The sequence below is a fragment of the Athene noctua genome, chromosome 3 (genome assembly GCF_965140245.1).
Source record: "Athene noctua chromosome 3, bAthNoc1.hap1.1, whole genome shotgun sequence".
Classification (NCBI taxonomy): domain Eukaryota; kingdom Metazoa; phylum Chordata; class Aves; order Strigiformes; family Strigidae; genus Athene; species Athene noctua.
This window is the reverse complement of record NC_134039.1, coordinates 1,415,411-1,434,632: the sequence shown is the minus strand read 5'-3', so window position 1 is coordinate 1,434,632 and position 19,222 is coordinate 1,415,411. Positions and strand designations below refer to the sequence as shown.

At 46.3% G+C, this 19,222-nt stretch overlaps 1 protein-coding gene across 7 annotated transcripts in view; it reads left to right on the top strand.

Moving 5' to 3' along the window:
- The first annotated feature begins 3,050 nt into the window (after positions 1-3,050).
- SHISAL1 (shisa like 1) overlaps positions 3,051-19,222 on the top strand; it is a 127,800-nt gene continuing 111,628 nt past the window's right edge. For all 7 annotated transcript variants that reach the window (XM_074901745.1, XM_074901744.1, XM_074901739.1 and 4 more), the window contains exon 1: positions 3,051-3,158. The gene's annotated coding sequence lies outside the window, so the exon portion shown is untranslated. The remainder of the gene's footprint in view (positions 3,159-19,222) is intronic.

The window sequence follows — 19,222 nt, the reverse complement described above, 5'->3', positions numbered from 1 at the left end:
TAAACCCCCAGTAACATGAGCAGAGTAAGTACAATTATCAGATTTTTTTTGTATTGCTTAAACCCTGTATGTGCAGGCGTCTCAATCTCATTTTTAACCAACAGCCCAACACAGATGTGTTGGCTCAAGCTTAATTTGGATGTAACAGATTCATCTGAGGAGTAGCTAAGGCAACAAACTAATTACACATGCCAAGAGGCTGAATTAAACTTCACTTCCCAGAGATTCTCAAGTGATTTCAGAAGCTTGAACTACCAGATAACTACAAAAATGTTTTGTAAATAGTAGACATCTCCCATCGTAGCCACTCAGAGCATTTGTAAATTGGCATTTTTTTAATAACCATGACATCAAAATTGAGGATTGTTTCCCTGAAATTTCTAGCTAAAATGTTCCAAAGACTCTTTTAAAAAGTTGGGAATGGAAAGTGTCTAAGTGTAATTTCTCAAAATTCAAATAAATGAAGAGATGTTCAGCTGAGATTATTGAACCCTACTGTAGAAATTTGGTTTATTCTTTTGAGAAGGCAGTTTAAACCTGGTATTGTGTGAAATAGTCTCCAGCTCATCCGTAAGATATCTGCAGGAGTCACGTCCCATCCAATGCCTGGGAAGAGCAATTAGTATGAGAAAGTTATCTTTAACAGGGGTCTATCTACCTTGAGGCCTTGTATTCTGTTTACCCCAATCTTTTTGCTTGGAGGGAATATAAAGGAATTGTTTGAGTAGACGAAGTTCAAGTATTTAAACCTTCTTCCTACATCAGCTTCGTAACGCCTTTGATACGCGGTCTGTGCCACAGCCCGGGATTGGGCATGGGAGAGCAGGAACGAGCATCTGGCTGGGCCAGAGCCGCCTTTTGCACCCTCCCAGCTGTGCCCCAGCGAGAGGGCAGCAGGCTGCCGGTGCCAAGGGCTGGGCCACCTCGGGGCACGGGCGAGGCGCTGGCCCCTCTGCGGCGTGGGGGTGCTCCGGGCACCACCTCGGGGTTCAGAGGAGGCCCTGACTGCAAACGTTCCCCGCTGGGCTCATACCTCCCTCCCATCTGTTCCCGTGGCCGCCAAACCTCGGACGCGACACAGCCCAAAGCACTTTTGCTGCACCATTAACGCAGCGAGGTGCTCCGAGAGGGGATGAGTCATCTCACAGGGCCTTTTGGCAGCGGCTCCTGAAGCCGCAATCCTGCAGGCAGTGGAATTCTAAATGAAAATACAGGTGAGGCTGCCTCCGAGACCCGGAGACTCTCCTTTTCCATTCACAGTGGTTGTGGCAAAGTCCTCCTGGGGAGGCTCCTGCAAGGGGACGGTGTGGGGAGCTTTCCCTGGCCGTGTAGACAAAGTTAAGGTTACCTGAAGCTGCCAGCGTGCTTCAGGCTTTCCAGTTTTGAAAAGGCAAGCCAGGAGAGCCCATGGCCATCCTGTTTTCCTTCCCCTCATTCTCCTTCTGCCCTAGTTCTTCTTCCTCACATCAGTTACTCGCATCTCTTCCAGACACCCATATTTCATCCTTACACATTGGGCTTAGGAGAAACAAGGTCATCACGGATTGCCTGAGCTCTCTGCAGGTTTAAAGCAGTTCAGAAATGTTGGTCTTCTGAGAGCGCTCTTGCCTCTTACCTGGACACAGTCCCAGGCTAATGCAGTGACACATTTATAGGACTGAGGTGATTTGTGCCCAGGTGCTTCAGCTATACTGTGCGGATACACCCATATTCATATGGATGTTCCTATCCATATTCATTTTAGACTGGCTCTGAGGAAGGATTTCTGTGCAGAAGGGGCTGTTGGGCGTTGGAATGGGCTGCCCAGGGCAGGGGGGAGTCCCCGGGATCCCTGGAGGGGTTGAAGAGTCGGGCTGAGCCAGCGCTGAGGGATCTGGGGGAGTTGGGAACGGTCAGGGGGAGGGTCATGGTGGGGCTGGAGGAGCTGCAAGGGCTTTTTCAACCCGGATGGTTCTGGGATATTGGGATACAGTGTCAAGGCAAGTACTGACCCAGTGGGACTGGAACGCCAGCCTGATCCATCCGTGCTCTTCAGATGGGTGTTCCAGCTTGTTAAACTTACGGTCCTGTCTTAGAACAAGTTTACAGCAGCAAACAGTGAAGCGCTACCAAATCAATCACTAATTGCACATCCCGCTCTCCCACTTCACTTCTTCCCCCTTTCTAAATAAAAGGAAGGGTCACAGTTGAATTTCCATCCTGCACCAAATGAGAGGCCACCTCGCAGCAAGTGGCATCTTCCTTACTAGTAACTGCATTAACCGTGAGTAGGCTGAAACCTCCCGTTTATCTGTCAGCACACAGAGCACGGTTACACAGACTGTTGCACTGGTGACTCATCTGATTTATTAACAGGTACAGCGCTCACCACCTTTTCCTTGCTTCTTCTGTAGACAATTCCTACTACTGTTCTTCCTGCGTATATGTAGATTTAACTGTTTGGTAGCCCAGAGAAGTGAAACCATCTGATCTAAAAAATAAAAGTTGGCACAATTATGGGTTTATCAGCTCTTGCTCCATTATATCCGCATAGATCCACAGGGATCCGTTATATCTGCGTGGCAAATGTCCTACACGCTCAGGCTGTGTAATCTTCTTCATGGACTTCTCAGCTCTGCAGCATCCCCAGCTTCTCCCATCGTCCCCCACAGCGACAGGGTAAGATTCAAACCGTTCCGCCTCAAGAGTCCACGCAACGTAAGGCAAGGGCAGCCACCAAGTCAAATTTCTCAGTGTGGGAGAAAGGAGTGGGGAGCAGTTGGCGTCTTTTTGGAAGAAGCACCCTGGAGAATTTTATTTTCTCAGTGTTTAATTTTTTTTCTACATACTGAGTCTAGGTGGACTCTGCCTAAAACTCTGCCTAGGTGGTTGGATGTTTCATGGATAAGGACCTCCAATGTGACCAGTTCCGTACTGGTCTGTATAAAGCTATACTGTGACAAATTAGAATGGGAAATTAAAATGCTGGCATTATACGATGTAATTAGGGTGGCTTAATGTGGCTGAAATAGACTGTGGCATGAGGGAGGGAGGACATCTCCCTGTCCAGCCTGGTGACAGAACCGACCCCTGCCTCTCCTCAGCCTGAGCTGCCGAGACCCTTGGCTGTTCGGAAACGTTTGTAATCCCCTACCTGGGCATCATCATTCTGCTGCAAGGTACTGTTCCCCTTCCTCTTCCCTTTCCATTTTTTCTTCTTATTTCTCTTCCTCTTTTTTTCTTTTTCTTTCTGTTTTTGTTACCTTCACACTGTGTTCATGCTTGTGGGTGTGTGAATAGAATGTTTTCAGTCCATTATGTGTACGTACCACCTCATCATATATAATGGCAGCAGTATAATTATAATGCTACAACAGAAAACGTTGCCTGTGTGGACAAGGCTGTAATAGCAGCCTGAGTGCTGTGAGTTAACCCACTCACTCTCCTCCACCACCACGTCTGGGCCTTTCCTTGAGAAAAATGTGTCTTAACAGTCACATTTACCCTTTCCCAAAGGCAAACAATAAGCATCTCCTGTTAGCTAAGTCAGGCAGTCATCTTAACTCAGGAATTTACCAGCATAAACAATAATTTCAGCGCTGTTCCAGCAGTAACCAAACAACTTTGTTCATCTCCCTTACGGGATATGAGCTGTGATCTGGTTTTATTCCAGTTAAACCTTACAGGTTTGCTAAAGCCACATCTGAACTGTGCTGGCCTCTAGAAGTCTGTGCAGGTGTTATACCATATACTTTCAGGTTGCTCTAGCCCTGCTCTTCACTGGGTCCACATCTGTATTACTGTGGTTGTTGAAGGGTTTAACAGTTCATCAACAGCAGCAGTCCCAGCCCTCTGACTCTCTCAGGGAGTTAACAGCTCTTGTTAGCAGCTGGCAGACCATTGCTGCAGCACTCTATTATCTTATCTAACAGAGGATTTTATGGCTATATTTAGTTTAATTGAAGAATGTCCTAGAAAAGGACTAATGACAAGTTTCATTATCAATATACCAGATTATATACGGACAAAATTTTAAAAAGAAGGGAGGAAAAAAGTTAACTGGAACCAGAAATTACTTTGGGCAGTTAAAATCCTTCAGCATTTTGTTGATATGTAGTTGGTATTTAGTCACTGGATGATATGATCCAGGACTAGATCTTTTTCTCCTACTCATTTAGAATCTAATGGTCCAAAAGCACGCTCGCTTCCGTTGGATAAGCATTTATTTACTTCAGTAATCCCACGAAATGACATTAATTCCCCATGGAGGCAGCTTGTTTATAGCATATTACAAAATCTGACTTCTAGATTAAAAGGCTTTACTTTGCCCTTATGTTTGAGAAGAAGACTTCTCTTCAGAGGAAAAAAAATAGCAGAAGTCGGGCACTTGCTGTTTACTGGTAGGAAGTAATTTTGCATTTTCCTTACCAGATTTCATGATGGGTCGCTTCACAGGATGGTCAGATAATTGAAGTTAGGAAGGGCTGAAGGTCTCTGGCCAGCCTCCTGCTCAGGGTCAGCTCTGAGACCTCAGGGCATGTCTTCACAGCAGAAGGTGTCAGAGATGAGTCTTACCTGTGGGCTGGAAGCTCAGTTAATGTGGTGCCTTGCCCAGGTTGGTTAGCCTGCCTGAAAAGGAGTATTACATTCCTGTGGCTCTGTTGCCTCTGCCTGAGAGCCAGCTGGGGCCCCTCAGTCCGCCACGGCCGTGCTCTGTCTCATTTTCTGACGCTGGCACCAGTGCAGAGGAACTCCAGGAGGTGCGGGTGGGGACACTGCTCAGCACACACCAGTATCTGCAGTGTCTCATCCCAGTAACAAATACCATACTTAACCCTGTCAGTAAAATACGCTCCTGGACCTATGAAGCAATGTGCACTTGGCTGGGAAAGGCTGGTACTGGCTGATCTTCATAGCTTTGGACGCTTGTTATAGCTTCTAGGGATGGACATCTGCAAGACTCTTAAACCTTCTTGATAATTTGGAATTATTGCTTTAATCTAGTTTTATTTGTTGTCCCTGAGATGAGGCTAATTTTCCTGCATTTTGTCGGCTTTCTGAACAACACACACTGTTTCCTTCTGTAATAGCCAGGCTTTAGTTCATGAACCCCACATATCTTGGGAAGGCTGCATTCGCTGCAGCAGAGTTTATGCTGCAGGACCAGTTACAGCGTCCTCCTGTTGTCAACTCATTTACGTACCTCATGAATACAGTTTCCAACCCAGCAGGTGTTGTGCTATTCTCGTTTCATATATGGAGGCAGCTTTTTCCCCTGCTGATCTTCCTTAGCAGGGAATGGATGAAAGCACAATGAAAACTGTTTGGACACTTGGTGATTTAAGAGCCTGCTGGCTTGAGGCTCGTGCTGTGAAAATGTCACATATCCTAATCCTCGAATCTCCAGCATCCACAGCGTCACAGCGCAGCAAAGGAAGCGCCGCTGCTTGCAGCCTGGCTCAGGTGAGCGATGAGTTGCCATGAGCAGTCTGGTTGCTGGTGGAGCTGCAATGCTTCCCCGTCCCCGCAGCCTCACGCGGCTTAACGCTTCAGAATAATGTTACCAATACTGTCATTTCACAGGGACCAACCACCTTTTCCTTCAGATTGTCTGAGCCATTATCATACCCTGCCTAGCGCACACAATTCTGCTGGCTGGCATTTTCCTCGGCTGTGTTTAGCTCTTAATTCCACCTTTGAGTTTTGGGAGAGCTTTTGTGCCCCAAAGCTTGTCTTGGTTTTGTACCTCTGTTAACATTCATGTTTTCACAGACTGGAGTCCATTTAACATCACCCAAAGCAAACTTTTCTTTGGCTCCGGTACTGCATATTGCTTTGTCCCCATACCCTAAGGAAAAAAAATTAAACTGCTCTTCAGGTAGTGTTAGAGCTATTTTTACTAGCAAAAATGTAGAAAACAGCTCTTTTAAGAATATCTGTCATTATTTACTGAAACAACCATTCTGTCTTTACTAAAAAGGACTATCCAAGGCCAAAAACTTGTTTCCATTTTCAGTGTACCATTGCTGGGTCGTGTTTTCACCTCCCGGTCAAGGGCAGACATCACCAAACGGATAGAGTGAACCTTTCCGCCAGCAGGAACACACACCGTGTTCCCCAAAAAGCTAACCACAAGCCTTGTTCTCACACACCCGTGCAAAATCTTCTCTTTGAAACACTGAAGAGCATTCCCCAAGCGTGACGGTGCCCCCACGCCTAGGCCCTGGGGTCTTGGGGGCAGGCAGCCATTTGCCGAGGGTCGATTGTGGGCTGATGTGTCACGGTGGCCCCATCTGCAGGGGGCCTGGGTTAAAATACAGCTTTGACTGTAACATCAGCACTGTCATGTCACGGTTCTAGCAAGGATCCCTGAAGAATTGTCCTGTTCCCATGGTGCTGGGTGACAGCAAAGCCACTGGCAAGCAGATTTTACTGTGCTCCACTGGTATTCACTCAAAGTCCCTGTTTGTCTTCTCTGACATCACTGAAGATGTCCTGCAGCACTTGTCTTATGGGTGGGGAGCGGCTGGGGGAACTGGGGGGGTTCAGTCTGGAGAAGAGGAGGCTGAGGGGAGACCTCCTGGCCCTCTGCAACTCCCTGCCAGGAGGGGGCAGAGAGGGGGGATGAGTCTCTGGAGCCAAGGCCCCAGCGCCAGGCCCCGAGGGAACGGCCTCAAGCTGCCCAGGGCAGGGTCAGGCTGGCTCTGAGGAAGGATTTCTGTGCAGAAGGGGCTGTTGGGCGTTGGAATGGGCTGCCCAGGGCAGGGGGGAGTCCCCGGGATCCCTGGAGGGGTTGAAGAGTCGGGCTGAGCCAGCGCTGAGGGATCTGGGGGAGTTGGGAACGGTCAGGGGGAAGGGTCATGGTTGGGCTGGAGGAGCCTCAAGGGCTTTTCCAGCCCGGATGATTCTGGGATTCTAAGATATTATTTCACGTAACTCCCAGGTGTAGCTTTAGTTGAATCACGAGAGCTTTGAGTGTCAGGGTATTCCTAGCTTTGCACTTGTTTGTAACGTGCTTGAAAAGTTAACGTTGCTTGGAAAAAAGCCTAGAACTTGTGTGAAAATAGTAATAAGCATTGTGAATCTTTCCCTTTTCACTGGTTGTCAGTAAAACGTGGTGCTTCAGTATCAAGCAAAACTTCTAAGATTTAGCTTCCCCAGAGGTGTACTTTGTGTATCATCTACTTACTGAAGGCTTCCTGGACCCCAGAAGAAGAGAAAAGAGCTGGCGTTGGTGTTTCTGTCGAAGCTGTTTGGATCAGCTGCCTTTAAGAATCTTGTTGTGATAATAACCCTGATAGTCAGAATGCTTATCCAGCTGCATAAATATGAATGTGAGCCCTACATTCAGGCATAAATAACTGTCTGTCCCTGGAGTTTTCTTCTCTGCGTTGTCAGCTAGACAATTAAATTATATATACATGTATTTGTTTTGTCATACTAAAGCAAAGCGAGACAGGAGAGTGTGAAGTTCAGAATATGGATGCTAATGGTCCAAATTCAGTCTTCCTGCAGGGTAACAGACTTTGGCTGGAGATTCACCAAGAATTAAATTATTCCAACAGACACAGGACATTTTCTGTCTTTCTGATGACCGAGTCCTGGCTGTGCATCACAGGAGACTGGCTCTGAAGTTGTTATCCCCCAGAAAGTACCCACAGGATAAGACTTCTGGCAATTAATGCCCAATTCCCTGTTTCACCATGCTCGTGCTCACGAGGCAGGGGGTGTGGTGTGTGAGTGGGTGTAGGAAATGGGAAGGATGAGCTGTCAGGGATGAGTGAGCTGCCTTCATGTCCCTGAATTTTGCCTGTCCACATGGCAGCTTTGGAGAGGCTGCAGCAGTATGCCAACCTTTGGCAATTGGCAGTGACTCTCCAGGGAAGAGGAGCAAGCGTGAGCATGATCAGAGCAAGTGTAGCAGTTTATATTTTCTATTTCTGATCCATGCCATACAGTGGAAGATTGTACTGTGGTGTATATGGGTCTTCTGGGGAATCTGTGCTGGTGCAGCCCTTCTCTGGCCCCCCCAAGGGATAGGTGGGGCACACAGCCTTGGGTGATTGTCCACATGAAATCCTGTCCTCGGGACAGGACGTCACCATGCACGCAAATGCTAAGTCTTAACAGACATCAGCGACACGATCTGCTCTGCATACATTTCAAATAACAAATGCAAACTATTAGATTAAACAATGCCAAGCAAAGGCAAAGGTGTATAATTTTAAAGTCATATGAATTGCTCTATAAATGTCTGTTATCCTCAGCGAGGCTCTTATGTCAATACAAAATGCCGTCCAGCGTAGCAGTGTTTGTTTGTTTTGTTCTGCAAAGGCCAATTCTCAAGGCAAGACAAATGACAGATGAGCAGATCCTTGTAGCCAAATATTTGCCAAAAGGAAAATCAATCTTTTTTTCTTCTCTTTTTTCCCCTTGTCTGCAATAGTTCACTTCAAAGCTAGGCAGAAGCCGAAGCGATGTCCCTCTTCCCTGTGCCCCGGTTCAGACAGTGCCAGACCTGCTGCAGTAGGTCGGGCCCGTGACTGTTCTAGGAGGTCTTGTTGATTTATGTGGCCAATAACACGGTCGATAAGAACGACTCCCCAAACGCTCCTTTTGTACCGTTATCAAAAGGTGAGTCATGGAAATCATCCTCCCCTCGGAGGGAGGGTTTGTTCCTTGGAAGGAGCACTGCTTACCCCGTCAGCATCCCCATCTGCTCTCTCGCGTCCAGCGGGACCCGCCACAGACGCCTCCGTGCCAAGCGCGAGGTGGAGATGGCCCTGTGGCAAAGGGGGAGATGATTCAGGAAGGCTTTTTTTCCCTCCTTTTAGTGCTGCCCGATTCCCTAACCCCTTTCCAGAAAGCAAACCGTGACCTGAGCTCTGCTTGCACGTGCAGTGAGAGTCCGGCGGGGGGCTGGCTCTGGGGAAGGCACGAGGAGCCACTGCTCGGGGGCCACCAGGGTCAGCACAGCCCCAGCCCCAGCAGTGGCCAAGACACGATCCAGGAGACTAAGGCCTTCTCAAAACCAACCTCACTAGATTTGGCAAGCCCAAATACGTGAGCGTTTGCGTTTCCACTGTCATACACCTGACAGAAAACAAAAAGAGCTGAGCCCTCAGGATTAAAGCAACTGTTACTGGGAAGTGGAGAAGAAACAAGCAAATAAAAAACTCAGAGCTTTGTCTAATTTCTGTGATTCTTAGAAAGGCACGCTGAGTTTCCCTTCTTATAAAAGGTATCCAGTCCTATCTCACAGGTTAACCTTGCAGGCATTTTATCGATGACATCTAATGAATCTGTCGTTCTAAATTTCTTTTGGAAGGAAGGATAAAGGCAGAGACATGCTTGCCAAATGCAGATTAATTCAAGCCATTAACAGTACATCCAACCCATTTATAATGAAATGGCTTAATATTAATCCCATCATTAGGAGTGTAATTCTCTAAAAATGTATGAGAGAAAAGAAGAGCAAAGATCCAGGGTTTGGAAGTGAATCTTATAAGCAGTAATAGCCTTTTAAAGCTATTGAAATTTAATTAGAAAGATGCTGATAATGTAAAATCACCTGGAGAACTTGTGTCTCTGTGTATGAGCTGCACATGGGTAGCAAATCCACCTGAGAGGAAGTCACTTCTGTTGCCACCTCTTCGGAAATTTCTGGACACTGTGGTGCTCCTTTGCATGTCCGTTTACCCATGTTTGAGGATTAATTACCCCTCAGCAAGATCCCTCTTGCAGAAAGAGGTGCGAAGAGAAGAAACGGAGCATCCTCTCTGGTCCCTGTGCTTGGGAAGCCCTGAATGTTCTGAAGACTCAACTAGAATGGATAGTCTACATGCAGGTCTGGGTGTTATCTCTTGTTATTCCACCCAAATATGCAATATTTTGAAAGAAAAAGAATGTAAACTTCACACAATATGTACTGAAAAACGTTCACAAATGTTTTCCACGATGCAGCTCATATGAGAGGAAACGTATCTCACATAGTAAAAGAAATTCAGTTCGATACCAGATGCTTCTAATCTGAATAAGCGAGTTAAGACCTCGCTAGCACAAAACCAAGCTGTATTTTTATTACTTCGTGGCATTCAGATTATGTAATGCCTTTTTTTAGAATGTTGATACCGGGGTAAGTGTTGTGAATTGGATTCTGGGTTTGCCACTTTGAAATTATTTTTGTATTTCTCATGTCGTGATGTGCAGAGAAGCGTCCCTCCCTCCCAGACCTCTGTCACATACTTCCATTCTTCGCCTCCGTTCCTGCTCAGAAGCAAACATTTCTGAATTTGAGGCAGACTTCCCCTGCGTGTGTGTGGCGGGGTGTGAAGGGACTTTCGTAACAGCAAGCAAAAGGGCTGCATAAACTATCACTACGGTAGGCAGGGATCGCTTCCTCCCACTGCTAAAGCACATATAGTTCTGTGGGCAGAAGGAGTAGCAAAGCACGGCAGAAAAAGCAGCACCACGGAACAGATTGGGCCCGGGGTATAAGCTGTGCCTGACTGAAAACACAGCAGTAGTGTTGATAGATTTGCCTACCTGCAGATGTTAAAATCCTGCTGAGTTTTGGGGTTTTCTACAAGCAGTTTAATTGCTCTAACAGTGCTCCGTTCCATATTAAAATAATCTTTCTCGAGATTGTTGGTAATTGCCCTTATCTGTTTTGGTTCAGTAATTATTTATTACTGCAGCAAGGGAGGAGGCTGGGTTTTGTTCGACTTGGTACGCCCCACTGAAGGGCCCTGTCCCTACCCCAGGAAGCCTGCAGAAGCAATCTTCTTTCTCGTGCACTAGTGTCACTTCACCCCAGCTCTGACAGGAGAAGAAAAGTGGGATATTGCTTTATGACTTGCAATTATTAAATTACCGCAGCTTTGCAAATTTCTGCTTGCAACTGCCTTCGTGATCTTTTTAATCCATCTGAACCGAGAAGTAAAATGAGCTTAAAGAAACTAAGCACTCGGTTAGCGTATGTTAAAGGCTGTGAATGATCATGGTACCCAGCTGATGAGCAGTAACAGAAATTCCAGTGTTTCATTTGCTTTGGATTATGTGACCACAGGCTTATACTTGTTTTGGCAGTTTTTGTGCTGCTGTAACTATTAGAGGCCTCCGTGGTGATAATACTGTGTGCATGCTTATACTGATACAAACCTTAGTGTGGATCCTTTCAGTATTTGTCAGTACTTCCCCCTGTACCCTACGGATAATCGTAATAACTCAGAAAGCATCTGTATGTCCAGGGAGCCGTGCTGTAGGAAGGAATCTGCTTCATCTCCTGCTTTGTCGTGAAAGAGGGTGCAGTGTGTGCAAACACCTGAAGGAGCCGTTTCGGTGGGAGCAGAGTGCTGCTCTCGGAGACGCCTGGCTCTTACAGCAGCAGCAGCTCCTTGGTGGGAGTAGTGTGGGGGCTCTGCAGAGCAGAGGACGTGGCTCTGCCCCAGAGCAGGAGCCGGGGCAGGGGGTGCTGAAGGCGTCACAGCCTAGTGGTAAGGCTGGGCAGGAGATCAGGTCTCCCAAGCCCCGCTCTGACACTCCACGCAATCTCTCACCGCAGAGATTTGTTTCGTTGGGGTGTTTTTACTGGTTTGGTGGGCTTGAGGTCTCTCAAAACAGGGACGGGTTAGTATCCAGCTCGCTGTTTAGCCTCACGGGGCAGATCTCACACGTACGTGGTTGTGCTCACACCAGGGCAGGGTCAGGCTGGCTCTGAGGAAGGATTTCTGTGCAGAAGGGGCTGTTGGGCGTTGGAATGGGCTGCCCAGGGCAGGGGGGAGTCCCCGGGATCCCTGGAGGGGTTGAAGAGTCGGGCTGAGCCAGCGCTGAGGGATCTGGGGGAGTTGGGAACGGTCAGGGGGAGGGTCATGGTGGGGCTGGAGGAGCTGCAAGGGCTTTTCCAACCCAGATGATTCTGCACCTGTAACACCAACGTAGCAACTTGCAGAGCTTTTTCTCTCTTCTACCAGTCTTCCTGACAGCTGGGGCTTGATTTTCTGTTTTCGGTGTCTTTGCTGTGGAGCAAGGTGCTCTGTGTGGCAATTAGTTTTAATGAGGGCTAATTGTCTCTAGGCTGATGAATCCCACAGAACTCCCTTTCACCTAAATGGTGCCAACATAAGCCACATCTGGGCATAGGATGAGCTGTGACTGAGGAGTGATCACTAACCAGTCTTGAAAAGCAAAGCTAACTTATCCCCAGTTTTATGCTCTTACCAGCTTTGACAGTTGCCATCCCAGTAGTAAATCTTTTGCAGCTGATAGTGTCCAGAAACACTTTTGAGAGGTTTTAGAAACAGTCCTGAATACTTCCCTCCGCGGGTAGCAGCACCATCTCAACTTCTGCAACAGAGCCTCTGAAAACTCTGTTCACCTTCCTGAAAGGCTTTAGCCTCTCTGTATGTTACTTTATTAATAAAGCATAATTTAATTTTTCTATTACTGACTTAAAGAAATAAAATTTTAAACTGTGCATTAAGGTGTGATGTATGAGATGAAAGCTGCTCAGAAGAAATTCATTAAGACTCACCATTCATTTTGTACTTGTCCTCACTGCCTCCATTTTCTATCAGTGGTGATAAGTAATACCAACCAAACTTTTTTTGACCAGATTTTGTCGTTCCCGGCAGCGACAGGTACCACTGTCCACAGCGGCAGCAGCTGGACAGATGAGCAGAGGAAGGGGAAGCTCTGTCTCAGCTCCTTCACCCCGAGCTCTGTGCTTGGGCATGGCAGAGTTGGGGCTCTCCCATCCCTGCTCCGCCGGACATCTTGCTCTCTCTAGGACACCTCGAGCAGGGATGCTGAGCCTCACCGACCTGCCCGAGCACTTAATGCTTTTCACTTTGAGCTGTTAAATGAATCGGGATTCAATTCCATCTACCCCAGCTGCAACAGGGGCAGGCACAGCACTTTGGGGAGGTTTGTATGCCGTAGTCGGAGAGCCCCTCACAGAGCAAGATTAAGTCAGAGGTGAGCGCTACTTCAGAGACTGTGTTGATTCCTGGGTTTATTTTGCAAGAATTGGGCCTGGTAGCTATTGAAAGCAATAGAAAAGATCTTCTCCTGCAGACAGTAGAGCAGGGCTTGCTGTGTGAGGAGTCTGCCAAACTGATAGCTGTGCAGACCAAACCCCTCCTTCACGGGAGAGTAACATCATACACCAGCACAGACAGTAGGAGCTTTTCCTTGTCTTGCCGATTGGCTGCAGTTCTCACCCAAAGGTGAGAGTAAGTATTTTACGTGCATCCTAAATGCAGTCCTGAGTATTTTTGCTATTTGAGAGGCCTAGAAGAAAAGTTGGCTATTTGTTTTAGCATGATCCTTTGTCTGGTTTTATTGGTATGTGCCCGAGTTTCTTTCCTTGACTTCATCCTTTTACTCCCTTCCACCAAATACATTTAAAAAACCAGTTTTCCAGCTCCTTATCCTATCAATGCTTGAGAAGGGGTCTTCAATCTTCTGTCTTAGTAAGAGCTGATACTTAATTACACGCCTCCTAAATCTGATTAGTAGAGGTGAAGAGGACTCTTAACAACATTTGGAGTGTTTTCACTGAGATCAGCAGTCTGAGGCCGCGAGCTGTGCTGCAGTAAAAGCTGTACAAGGTGCTGTCGGTGCTGACATACAAGAGGGTCCCTTTGTCCCACCTAGCAGTTGGTTACCCAGAGATAAACTTGCTAACAGATCCAGAAATGCTTCTAGAAGGTTACTTCTCACAAGCACTGCCCTTTCCTTTAACGAAAGAGATACTCAGTGGCGATGCTCTGGAGTTTGGGGGGCTTGTACTGTGTTTGTAACCCATGTGTGGTACATGCGTGGTTAGGGCTGGTATAGTTCAGTGATGGCAGCAGTTGGCTTCAGTTATTTGACCCCCAAACAAACCACCTTATAGCAGCTCACGGCATGGCTGGGGTTGGGAGGCGCCCCTGGAGATCCTCTGGGACACCCCCCTGCTCAAGTAGGACAGCTAGAGCAAGTTTCTCCAAGAATGGAGACTCTACAACCTTTTCGGGAAACCCATGGCAGCGCTCAGTAACCCTCACAGTAAAAAATACTTCTTTTAGGTTTAAACAGGCTTTCTTCTGTTTCAGTTTATGCCCACTGTCTCTTGATTTCCCCATCAGAAACCCATGCTGACTACTCCTAACCATCTTCTTGTCCTGTCCTTGTCTTGAAATGACCTCCAGGAGGATTTGCTCCATCACCTTCCCAGGGATTGAGATGAGGCTGACTGGCTTGTTGTTTCCTCGATCTAATCCCATCCTAGATTTAATTTAAAATTTGAGAAAACTCATCAATTCAAAGCAAGACACGGCTGAACCTACAAACCTGTGCATGATTTCCGATGGACCCATGCAATTCCAGGGAGATTACCCTGATCTTCGACCCAAGCTGTAATGTGGCTTCATGCTCATAAAATTCAGCTCAGTTTTGCTGAAAGTTTTATGAACTTCATTCAACCCGGGAACTAACTCAATTTTCAGGCAGATAACAGAAAACCTAGATAGACAGTGCGTGGGTGAGAAGATGGATATGTGGCATAAGGTTTTCGTATCTGTTTGAATTAATATTTTAGAAAACAAAAACATTAATAATACACTGAAAAACTAACTTCAGAATCAATTTTGTTCAACGTAGCTTGGGTCAAATATCTGCAGCCCAAAGCTGATGGGAGTTTCTGTCTTTGATGCCACTGCCTGGCAACCAGAAGTGAATACTGGGAGTGCACCCACAAAGGGACCCGCTTCCTGGCTCTCCCCCGTACCCACTCACTCTTCCTCAGTAGCTGAAACTTCCGCAAGAGAGATTACATGGGTTTGGTTGATTTATTTCTGATAGATGATAAAATCTCACTGTCAAAGATGGTGAAAAAAACCCCAAAGATGTTTATCAAGCAAATAAAAAGTACAGAAGTAAGGAAATGAAGGCTGTGGGAATCCTGTCAGCCTGGTGCTGGTAGTGGAAAGCTGCAGGCAGGGTGTTTCCAGCTCATACCTTAACTCTCATCGCTGCTCTGTCAAATTGGTCTTTCCTGATGTTTAATAATCAGATCAACCCTAGTTTGGGGCTGTGTATTTTCTCCTCTCCCCAGCTATTCATGACGGAGAGCAGGGGTGCCGTGGTACTTGCCAAACTCTGATGTAAGAGGGTTTTGTTCCTGTCCTGGGTTCAAATCATTGGGTCTGGGCGGGGCTCTGCTCTGGGCTGTTGGACTGGGAGACCTGGAACCCCTAGAGGGCTGGTATCTGGCATGTCTGGGAGGTGACATACCAGGGCAGAGTTCAGCCTGTGACAAGGGCTGTGGCTGTGCGTATTGAACTGCCGAAGAAATGCAAACTCACGATGTAAATGCCCACTCTTCAGAGGGCACTTTCATTTGCTGGGTATTTTCTTTGGTTGGTAGATCATAAATCACAGGCACGTTAAAAATCAGTTAATGTAGATTATGCAAAACCCTTCATGCAGTGAAATAATTCTCAAAATGACATTCATTGTCATTAGGGCAGGTTTTCTACCATGAAATCATTTTTCGAATGATTTGACTCAGTAGACAGAACTAGCAGTGGCAGGAACAAGGCATTGTTCATGCTGCAAGAGCTGATTGGGAAGCTGAAGGACAGGAGCTCTGTAATGCTTTAAATGATTGAATTTTGAACTGCAGGAAAGACTGTGCCTATTTTTGACCATTACAAAACAAGCTGGTTGGTTTTTTGAGGTGTGTTATCAAATTCTTTCCACAGTTCATATGTAAAGTATATTAAGGCCATTGAATCCTGATTGAGAGAGAGAACTGTAGCTTCTCTTTAATTACTATGGAAAGAAAAGTTGTCCTTCAAAGATTTTTTTTTTAAGCTGCAAAGAATGTAAATTCAGTTCTAAGTTTTCCTTCACTGCAGCATCATGAAAAATTTTGGCTTTCAGCATTCTTAAGGAACCGTATTGGAAACACGCAGGAAACGCTTTCATCTTCCTTCTCAAAGATCTGCCATTGTTTTGGGGCCTTTTTTAACAAATCGTTTTGTCTTGGTAGGGAAAAAGGGAGCGATTCATAAATAATTCAGTTGTATGTGTTTATATAAAAGCACAAGAGAAATTAATCTGATGTACTCAAACAGTTCCAGTGTGGCTCCCGCCTCCGTGTTCCAGGGCAGAATGATGCTGTGGGCCAAGGACGATGCTGAGGCAGTGGGGAGCGTTGGTGCTGAGGCCTTCCAGAGACAGGCTCACCCCAACCCACCTTGTGCCACCACCCAAGGAAGGAAAAAGCTGCTTTGAGCATCTTTATTTCGTCTCCGGGAAGGCAGAGCTGGGGAGACCAGGGACAGGCTGGGACACGGGTGGTTTTCCCCGAGATTTCCCCATAATTATGGCCCAGCTCCGGGGCAACTGGTACCACCTTGAAGACAACAACATTGACTCGTCATTTTCTTCATTCACTCTCGGTACCTCGGGCCACCTCGCCTCAGACTAGGGCACAACTTCAGCGTGGTCTCGGATGAAGATCAAAACCAGTATGTAGCCTGCAAGCCCAAATGGTTTGGTGGGTGGGTCTGTGATTCAGGTTAGATGAGGGCTCTTCTCACCTGGAAGTCATTTCAGATTCAAGTGGGAATGTAAAATGAAAAGGCCATTTTGGAAGCAATGCCTTACGCAGATGCTCTTGCTCTGGAACAGGTGTGCACATTTTAATACTGATTAATCCTTTTTAAAAGTAAATTATATTTTCACGGAAAGAACAAGGGCATCCAGAGAAGGAGCTGGTTAAGAAGCAGCCACTGCACAAGGGTTTCTTTCACGTCAGGTCCTTGGCTGAAGTCCCGCGGCAGATGATGGGCACCCACGACTTTACTGGTCTCTCTCGTGGAGGGCTATTGGCTGTGTCTTCTCCCGTTCTGGACCAGAGCGAATGGCCAGAGTCAGCCCTGGGAGGCTGCCGAGCAGGATGGGCCCAGCATCCCCTGCCCCCAGCCTCGGGTCCCGGCACCTGCCCCGCACCGTGCAGCAGGGAGGGACTCTCAAAACTTCCTCGCTCCCTCAGACCCTCTAGTCTCATGAAGCTCACCTAACAAAAATAACTGGTTTGTAATTTAGCTCCAGTTGCCTAAAAATTACTCCAAGTACAAAGTTTGTACACTGAAACCAATCCGTGCAGTTAATATCCATTCATTTGAGATGTTTAAATCTGTTATTCCTCCTTGAGATAAGCTGATTGACTTTTTGTGGTTTTAAAACATTATTGTAAGAAGAGAACATAAGTATTGACATCACGTAAGTGTGAAACAGGATAAACATCTACCCAGTCACTGCAGTAAGTATGCTTTACAGAACTGAGCCTGCCATTTTCCAGTAAATTACCACATATTTTTCAGCCTGGCATCCCAATCAAAACCAAGGCTATTGGGGAACTTGCAGCCTTTGGCTAAATCAGCAAGTACTGAAATCATTACAAAAGTAGGACTGTGTACTCCGTCACCCCAGCTTGATTACAGATCAGGAATTCTGGGCTACATCATCTTCTCTTAATGGAGGCGTAACACTAGTCCGGGGGCACTGGGTGGAAGACTAAAGTCCTGAATACCCTTGCGACAGTAGCAAAACTCCTGATCAGTAATTCATCTATTGTTATCTCTGTTCTCAGAACAAATCATTCTGGGCCTGCCAGGGGTAAGAAAAACTGCATTTTTATGGTTTAGTGTCCCGCAGTGATTTTGAGGTCTGACTGCAGACAGTGGCACTTGGCGGGTTTGCTCTCTGCGCGGATTCTTTGGTGTCAGGCGGAGTAAAGCTCAGCCTGCAGCAGCTCCCCCTTGCCAAGGAGCTCCTACTGTCTTGCTCTTTTACCTGACCGAGCTTACAAAATTTGTAGGAACTTAATTATTGGTCAAGTTTGGCTGAACTTGGACTGCTCGGGAGCTGCTGGTGGAAAGATAAGATAAACACACAAAAACTATGAGTAAAGAAGTTTCTTATCCTTAGGGAATCAGCCTAAAATCTTAGTAATCATAAAAAATCCATTCTCATATAGGTTCCCTATCAAATGTACATGGATTTCAGCCTGAGGAAGGTACCTTGAATGAATAGGTTTGCATCCAAATTCTACCCCCTCATTAAAGTGTTTGCTACTCAGTTTTTGTGATCAGCATTTTCATGAGTCCGCGGTCCCATGAGGCATTTTCCAAGTCCACTTACGACACCTTGTTAGCACGTTTAGCGATCTCGCTGGTTTAACAGATTTTTCAACTTCTTTGAATTTTTGGATTCTCAGAAACTTCCATGGGCAGTGCAGCCATCTGCAGAGTGAGTTTGTGTGTACTGGCAATACAAACGCTTTTCCTCGTTGCCTTTTCTTGGGTTTTAGGAGCAGTTTCTGGCGCTGTAGCAGTTTGCAGGCCAGAGATAGAAACGGCTATTCTAAACTCACCCTTTCTAAAATTGTATTACATTGTGCTTATATTCAGCCACATCTTGAAGCTATTCTCAGCTGAAGTCTGAACAACATTCTGTAATATTTAGGTCGAATTTTTTTGCATTTCTTGATTCTCAAGCAAATCTGTACTCCCTTGGTCTGAATCAGGTTAAGTATGTACTGCTCTGGGAAGCTGAACCCCACATCTCTGGAAATCAAAGTGAAAGTAAGAAGGGTAACAGCAAAATATTGCCAGGATCAGTCACATTGTAATGATGAATACAGCAGAGTATATAATATTGACTAACATCTTGTACAGTGGCAGGTACACAAGACTGCTGTGGAAGTAATTCTGGTCTTGTTCAGGTTAATGGGGCTTTTACCACTGACTTTGGTCGAATCGGGACTTATGTTTGATTTTTTTTCAATTGTTTGTTCATATTTACACAACTAGACAGCACAGAAGATTGACAAATATCCAACATACTCGGCTCATGTTCATGTTGCTGTTCTTCCAGTCTTTTTCTCTTGAGTGTTTTTAAAAGTTCAGTATGACGTTTCTCAGCTCGCCTTTATTGAATTTATTATCTTTATAGACAGACTCCATGCATCCTATTACTGTCCACATTGCAGACTTCTTCTGTGATGACAGTAAATATATTGTTCTATTTGTGTTTGGACGTGGAGTCTGGAGTAGCCCTGGGGTCATCCGAGATCCATGACGAAGCAGCCACAGCACTGTGCCTGGGCTGGCAGCTCAAAACTCTCCTGCATCAGCCTCTGTAGTGCAGAATTGGATCACTTGGGGGACTGGTAATGACATAAGGAGCC